The sequence below is a fragment of the Scophthalmus maximus genome, chromosome 22 (assembly GCF_022379125.1).
Source record: "Scophthalmus maximus strain ysfricsl-2021 chromosome 22, ASM2237912v1, whole genome shotgun sequence".
NCBI classification, from domain to species: domain Eukaryota; kingdom Metazoa; phylum Chordata; class Actinopteri; order Pleuronectiformes; family Scophthalmidae; genus Scophthalmus; species Scophthalmus maximus.
In genome coordinates, this window is record NC_061536.1 from 10912010 (window position 1) to 10920640 (window position 8631).

Sequence of the window (8631 nt, forward strand, 5' to 3'; positions counted from 1 at the left end):
TGTGTGGCTGAGCAGGCTGCGGCATAAAACGCCCATTACCAACGAAAGACAACGCAGCGAGGAGTAGCCTCGCAAACTTCAGGGATTTGAGAGCATGCTCTTTTTCTTTCTTTTTTTTTTACATTCCCGGCCTCTACACAAATGTTTCGCATGCTTCTGCAGTGAACTGCGGCGTTTATCTGGCTGCCTGTGAACTTGCCTTCATTAATGCCCCTCGATTGGCGCGGATGCGCAGGAGCTGTTGCGGAGATTGGGTATCCAAATTCATTGCGTTTTTAAATCGCTCCACGGAAGGAAAACATAACACTCCGTTTGCATGCGCAGCCATTCCATTTCAAAGACAAGTGGTTGCGATTATTTTCCAGGGCGAACGATGGCCGTCAGTCATGAGCTTGTTGTTTTGTCCACGCAGAAAAGGAAACGTGTGGCTTGGAAACAATCAGGAGGAGGCGGACGGATTTACTTGTAGAAATTTCTGATCGATTGAGCTTCACCTGTCCCCGTCACCGCTGATGACCTGGGACATCAGTTGTTTTCCAGAGGGGAGACGAGACACCTTTGCCTCTCACTTTCTGTACGTCGGTACATCTCTCTCGTTGCCGTGCCCGCTCCTCGAACGACGGGCCGCTGTTCCCGGCGCAAATGACCGTTTATGGGCAGACTGTGTGCGTGTTAAGATACCGAAAGGACAAGGTAAAGAGAGAAAGATGTCATTATGGAATAGAGCGAGCAAACACTGTCGCCTGCCTCCGCACTGCAACGCTCAACCGGCAGCAACACAAGATGTTACACAAGCGAGAGGCCGAGCTGCATCAAAGAACACTAGTCCGATTGTGTTGCAGTCATAACCGCCAGGATTTGAGACTTTGCAAAGCACAGCGCCTGTTTCCCAGGTTGTATAACGCAGCGCGGATGTTTCTCTTCACTATTAAAGACAGGTCTTACAAAAACCCTCTCAAAAACGCCCTCAGTGCTTTACAGGTGTTGATCCAACCGCATGGTTCTTTTTAAGGTCGCCGGTTGTAGTGTTTAGTGAAGGTTTAGCAAAAAAATGTTGGACCCGATGTGAATCAGCACTCTGTGCGTGTCTGTGTGGGGACATGCAAAAACTGAAGAGACATGAAAGTACTCAGCTGTGATTAATAATTTGTGTGAGACATGGTTTTTCCACCAAAAAGAAAAAGGTTGCTCAGGAATATAAATAAATGAATAAAAACTTGCATCTACTTATGGAAGAGAGGATTGGCTTTTTTTGCATCCGTGAAAAAAAATGATCTTTCTATTTTTGGTCAAGATTTGTATGAATTTTATGTTTAAACTGATATTACGCGCTTTTTTCTATTTTTTTTGCATGTGTTTTTATGAATGTTGAGACAATTCTCAATTGTTTGAATCTGTCGTAAAAAAAGATGCTCAATTCTGAATTTGACACAGCAGACACTTGTGCAGCTGTCTGCATAATCTTTCAGTGGTCACTCGCCAAGTTGTAGTTGCACAGGAACATGAATAGGAGCATAAGAAAAATGCAAATCAAACATATCGAAAAAAGACTTTGTTTGTTCACCACAAGAGTCTATAGAACTTAAATATGACCATGACTTGAACCATCACTCTCAACGAGTAAACCATATTACAGTATTTAGCACCAGGAAGTTCACCAGTGGCCTTCAAGCTGAGAGCAGGCTGGGGATCAATGTCAAAGGTCCTGTGGAGGCGCTTGGGCACAGTGGCCTCTGCTGAGAGGTAAGGGTACTGCACACGGGGGTTGGAGATGAATAATAGAGATGTGGACGCCGCACACAGCCCTGAGATTCATTCAGGAATGGGCTGATGATTGCTAATTGGTTTAGTCCTGCATTAATCTGTGTGCTTCTGCTCGTGCTTACCTTGACATAATGAATCACAATCAGCCAACTGTTTTATAATTGACTGCGACGGTTCCCAACTGCCTCTACTGGGAGAGGCTGTGGGTTGCATCTGTCCTGCCTTTGCACAGCTGCGGCAGAATTATCCCAGCAATGTTTGGCTTTTTTAATTGAGCTGGAATGTGGTGCTGTTTTGCGAGATTCAAATTGCAGAGTCAAGTCATGAATGCAGCTCACCGAATCACATCATCAACATCAAAATGACTTGTCAGGAGAGAAATGGGTGTCATGTTTGATGACGAGCTATCCTTCCCTTGACCATGTTGCATCTGTTACCCATTCGTGCCGCTTTGGACTATACATCATGACACTCACAGTATGCAATCCAACTCTTGGTACAGTGCAGCCCATGGTTATCTCTCTGCAGTGCCCTTCCGGGGGGCGTCTTCATGCACACTGAAACCTTTACAGATGGTCCAGATTGCGGCAGCGGGTCCGGTCTTCAATCAACCTGAAAGGGCACGTCACTCCGCAGCTCATCGACCTCCATAGGCTACCTACGGCCGCCAGAATCAAATTCCACTCACGCATGCTTGCCTACAGAGCGTCTTCTGGGTCTGCACCAAGTGGCAGCCCACAGTGACGTCAACCATTGGTTTTGTGAGCTGCCGTTTTGAACCCTTGAGTTTAACATTTTGGGCCGCACCATCTTGGTTTTTTGAAATCAGAAGTAACCTTTTTTTTTTGACGGTTTGGGCCTGACCGACAGCTTGTCCAGTGCACGTTCACCTACACCTGCAACCTGCTCCCATTGGAGAGTACCAGCTGTCAACCATGCTGTATCCACGCCCCAATGCATACGGTGCTTTATCGTCTATTTGACTCCAAATGGGACCATCATTTACAAAATGAACTATACAGTATATGTAACCACGTCCATTTTTATATAGAGTCTATGGTCTGAACTCAAACATACACAGGGTTATTCTCCTTCTTAGCCGTTCTCTTCCTCCAAGGAACGTTGTCTGGCACTGCCATCCCTGCACACAAGGCGATCACAGTCCAGCCTGTTCTCATTTTTGGCTTCCGTGATGGTGGAGGGAGCTACCCTCTCTATCTTCAAGAACCTCTTGAAGACCCATCTCTTCTGAGAGAACTGGTACTTATTGTGCACTTTCGATCGCCTGCTGAACACAAAGTAAACACTTCAAGATCTCCCAGTGCACTGAAGCTTCGTCACTCAGTTAAGTCAATGTGTCCTCCCAAAAAAATGCAAGAAAAGTGAAACTAACAGTGAAAAAGAGCACACCCAGATAAACCTAACATCTGGTAAAATCTCACACTGTTTAAAGGCAAACGTTATGACAACATGGAAAGACTTTAATATGAATAAATGTCAGCCTCAGAAAGAGAGAACGAATGAAACCGGCGTTAAAAACAGAACACACAACAACAAATGTCATTGTTTGAAGACGGAGCATATAGCCGGCACGTACAGTAAGTGATTTTTTTCCCCCATAAACAGCTCTCAAAGACTTCACCAAAGCAATTTTCAGTCTGATGATGTAATCACGTAATTGCTAGCAGAGTTCCCGCACTGCAGTTTTAGCTTCAGGCTCCGAGGAGCAGAGATCGGCCATTAAAAGTGGAATAAAATTATACCATTTTATTCATCTCTGTTGGATGGCCTAATGGCCTCCTAAGTCAAGAGTGTGTGGCACTGTTTTTATGTTCGAAGAAGTGTATTTTACGGGGTAATTGAAAGGCTTTTATGTCAAAAGTGTCAAGATCCAGAGCTCCGGCGCGGTCGGATTAGGCTCAACCCCGACAGAGCAGGTCTCCGACTTTGTCACTGAGAAGACATTGAAGCTTTTCTTGTCTCGTCAAAGATATAACTTGAATATTTGAGCCAAATGTTCCACAACAACCTGCACATAAAGCGGGCTGGTGTGACATCATTAAAGTTCAGGCAGATAGTATTACTGTACTGTGACACACACACACACACACACACACACACACACACACACACACACACACACACACACACACACACACACACACACACACACACACACACACACACACACACACACACACACACACACACACACACACACACACACACACACACACACACACACACAAAAATACCTTTGTTTGAGAGAGTTACAGTTAAATCAAGATGCCAGCATGAAACAGCCTTTGGTATGTCAACTTGTTCCACATTACATGGGATTAGAGAGGAAGTTTTTTGCTACAGGGGGAGGAAACTAAATCTGGAACGAAACCAGAAAAAAAACATTTAAGATGTGCTTTCCTGTGCTTTAAATCAAATCCAGTTACCATGTGACAGCTTGAATTTGTCCTTCTGTCCCCAGGAGAATGTCATACCAAATCATTTAAGTATGAAAAAAGTACAACATTTGAATACATGGAGAAAAGATTCCCATGAGAGCGGAGCAGGCTTGGGAACTGCCAAACACCTTCCATCATCATCCTCAACATCACCCCTCCATCTCTGTCATGTCATCATGACATCACCCCGCTTCCCCTCTGTTGGTGTCCCTGCGGTCTGGACTCACTAATTCTCTGGCTCAAAAAAAATACTGAGGCTCTCAAAAGGGTTGGGCGACCCCATCCGAGGCTGAGGGACAAGAAAATAACAGCGCTTGGCTTTTGCCCTCCCTGCAGCGTGTCAAAGTGAATATGCGCCGTCCGAAGAGCGCCGTGATGCAACCCGACATTACACAGCTCGGATTGCCCCGAAATTAGATAGAGCGAGTTTGCTTTGGCTGCACTCGCCGTGCCACAAGTCCTGGGAACGGTGCAAACTCCAGAAATGTCTCTAATGACATACACATGGCCCTGAAATGTGACCCAGAGCTAGAGATAATCACTGTCATTTAGTGCTAGAGCAAATCAGTGTGGGGCCATTGACACTGAGACCAGTACGGACCTACACCGGCGTTGCAGGATCAGTTTGGTGACCATGCAAATATAGTGACAATGATTTAGTCTTCATTCGTCTGCGTTTATTGCCAGCAGCTAAATTATTGCAATATGGTACCACATTTTAAATGAAACCCCAGGTTTCAAAGATTTATTTGGAGCAGAGAGAAAATGGCTAAAAGTGAAAATTTAGATTGATTTAATTGATTAGTCAATGGCGGAAAATTAGAACGCAACTATCAAAAGATGAGTTATCATTGCGGCACATTATAATTGGAGATGAAGCTTTTGGTTGATATGTCAATCCACAGGAAGAAATATTACGACGACCGAAAACGAAACAATTTCTGTCATTTTTCATAGATTTTTCAGTGAAATTAGAAACAAATGCAAAAGGAGGGGGGAGGAAAATCGCCTGTATGGCTCCAGCCACTTAAACATGGGGATACTAGTTTCTTCCCAAGAAGTGCATGTGAAGGTATTTCAAAGAAGTTACTGGGGCCAAGTAATTCAAAAATGAGGAAGAGGGAAGAGCAAAAGAGAGACTGTTGAGAGTGGACAACGTGATCCGAGTTTGACTCATTAGGATAATAAAGTTAAGAAAATGTAGCATGAAGTCCAAAATTCGCAAATGACCAATTCTGAGCTTCTTTTTTTTTTTTTTTTTTACACCACTGCAAACCCCTTTATGATCACCGCCATTTTGCATAACATTAGACGGTTGTCTTTACCTCTGACTCTGCCACGGTTCGGATCCAGCTGTAGGGTCACTAGACGTCCACACATTTCCTCCCGCACACCGACTTCCCCTGACTCTGCTCCCGCGCGTTTCTCCACCAAACCCGCAGCAGTTGTCTGACCCGCGCGGGCTCCCGTATGTGACGTAGCCTTCGGGTTTTCGGTTTCCGGAAGTAGCCACGCTCGTGTCGGCAACAACAACAACAACAACGGCGGCGTAAAAAAACACAGTTCTGTTGCCAAATTATGACAAATGTGTCCGCCACACGGGGTGCTCTCAATGCGCCCTCAGCACAAACCAGTGGGTTCGCGTTTTCTACCGGGAAAAATTACGACTTTTTTCATGCTAACGTTCGTAGCATGGTATCACGTTAGCCGCAACAGCTGATGTGTCAGTAACTTCAGGTCGATGGAAGTTTACTCAAGTGTTCAAACAAAAGAGGTGGCTGAGTAAATCAATGCTCAGTTTCTGATTTCTTATAAGACACCTTCTATTAAGGTTATATGAAGCTGCACTTTTTGTGTTAGTTATTTGTTGATAATGAATACATACAGTTTTAGAATGGGGTTGCCAGCTGTGAAAAGATAAACCTTCCTCCACAGCATGATACGTTTTCTGTTTTAGTTAAATCTCTCTGATGCAGTTTCAACCACTTTACTTTTCTGCGAAGAGGCAGCACGACATGATCTGAAGCGAAATCCAGCCTATGAACATTTACAACTGCAAACTAGATGGATCATAGTGAGAAGAAATGTTTTTTTAACTTTTATATAATTACGGACTTTTGCAGCAGATATGTGTTTTGGAATTGACCATTGGAGTTGTCTCCCAAATGAATTAAAGAGTCTAACCTTTAAAAAATAAAAACAAATAGGAAAAGACAGAAAAAAACAACCAGAACATTGTCCACAACCTGGCAACCTAAACCTGCTTTTATTTCAGAATTGCTGTGTTTGAATGTGTTTAGGTCTTTACAGTATTGGTCTGGAAGGACCTCACTTTCCTGACAAACAATTAAATAATTCATGTAGGCAATAATCAATGTATGATCTGATGACTAAAATAATCATTAGTTGAATTATCAGTGGCTTACAAACAAATTCTTAAAACTCCCAAAAAGTAGTTTTTACTTTTTAAGACAAACAAGAGGTCACAGGTCATCACTTGGGTAACGTTTGTCTTCTTTTCCTCATCTCACTTGTACAGTACAGGACGATGCCACGCCTGCAGTCCGATGTTTGGAAGCATTTCACCCCATTCATCAGAGGTGGGAGGGAGACCCCTGTCCGCCGTGACCTCGGCTGTACTCCAGATCCCCCCGACAGCAGGAGCCGGCGAGAGCCTGCCGTTGCTTATCTGCAGCACAAAGTTCCGAGGTTCCCTCTCAGCCGACAGGATGCAGAAACTTGTAGCGGTGCAAGTGAATCTGAACCTTTAAGAGCCGAGTGACTGTGAGTTCGCTCCGTTGGAGAGTGACGAAGAGAAGAAAGTTTCATTTCAATCAGAGACAAAATGAGATGTGATTAACTTTATATCACAGACCACATGGACTGTGATGCTCATTCATTTAGAAGGAAATAAAAAGGTAGCAACAAAATACAGAGAGCTTCAGAATTAATTGAATGATTAAAATGTAAATTTGTTAATTAAGTCTGAATGTACTCTTCAATGTGCAGAGTTAATCTAAACTTTGTTCACAATCCATAAAATGTGACTGAATCAGATGCTACAATGCAAACTTGTGTAATATTTTTATTATTATTGCAGTTTCAACTTTATAATCACAGCATTAAAATTAGCAGACCAACTATGGTGCATGATAAGGGACAAAATTAAGACTTCATTGCTACTGAGAAGTAGGGTTGTGTACCGTCAGTGTGTTTTCCGATAGCGGTGCTAAAACAATACTTTTCAAGCAGTACCAAAATGACAGTCAACGATAAGACAAGGTTTTTTATTGCTAAGGCAAATTGGAACTTGAAATTTCAACATATAAACTGTTAACCGTTTCCGTAGACTTACAAGAGGTTGAAGCTCTTTTGTGAGACTGTTTACATGGTGTAAATAAAAGCGTTGTATTTATTGAAGATTTTGTCTGTTCTGAGTTTTTGATTTTGTTTCTCTCAGTAAAGTTTGCTTCTGCACAATTAAAGGAAAGAGTTTAATACAAGACATGGAAAACACAGGTTGTGGTGGTGTGGGGTTCCTGCACATTATTGCTTTAAGGAACAAATAACTCCTATTTATCTGTTTCACCAAAGATTTGGTGAAACATAAAATGTCGTTTTGACTTGTGAAAAAAACCCACAGATCGCAGATATCTGCCGTGGCGATGCACTGAAGCACAATGTGTTTTCTCACTCCCCTTTTTTTCACATGCACTCACTGTTCCGTGCCTCCTCTCTCTGTGCCGATGGTTTGTCTCAGGCAGCTTCGGGGGATCTGAGGTGAGACCTGGGCCTTGTAAATACTACTATTATTAACCGTAATAGGAACGAGCTAGGAACGGCTTCTGGAGGCGACTCTGCCTTGAAGGTGGCCTGCCCGCCGCAAATCTCAGTCTCTTCTCTCCAACTACATCACTCGGTGAATCTATCACTGCCTACATCTCCCTCACAGATGCTTCTGCTCTGCTGCCTGTTGTTTGCTCTGCAGGGGCAGTGACAACAAGACGTGTGGGCAGTGATTTTGTGTGATGGTGTGTAGCATCATTTTACAGCTGCAGGTTCTGGTGATGTATGCTGTTTACGGCAGATGGCAGTGCGTTGGTTGGTTTTTAAAGTTGCCCTCTGTGTGATTTAGTCACACCAGGCAGAATGCATGAAATTACCGTTCACTCTGGGTTGTGGTTTCGTCCTTGTTTCATCATTTGTCGCAGGCGTAGATTATCAGCTTTAGTGCTGTGTGTTGTCAGCTCATGAGGTGTTCCGGGGAGGTGTTCGACAATGCCGCAGCATGATGCCATTCAAAACAACACTGGTAATTCGACACAATACAACTTTTTAAACCTTATGTCTGGTGTTATTTTATATATTTCTTATTGTCGACACATCCCGTGAAAAGATCTAAATCACT

At 43.5% G+C, this 8631-nt stretch overlaps 2 long non-coding RNA genes across 2 annotated transcripts in view; one reads left to right on the forward strand and one right to left on the reverse strand.

Moving 5' to 3' along the window:
* Positions 1–5682, reverse strand: part of LOC118292165 — a 26697-nt gene extending 21015 nt beyond the window's left edge. Inside the window, exon 1 of the long non-coding RNA XR_004786846.2 lies at positions 5549–5682. This is a non-coding gene — a long non-coding RNA (uncharacterized LOC118292165). The remainder of the gene's footprint in view (positions 1–5548) is intronic.
* Positions 5599–7645, forward strand: LOC118292164. Its single transcript, XR_004786845.2, has 2 exons — positions 5599–5856; positions 6763–7645. It is a non-coding gene; the product is annotated as an uncharacterized LOC118292164 (long non-coding RNA).
* Positions 7646–8631: the final 986 nt, after the last annotated feature.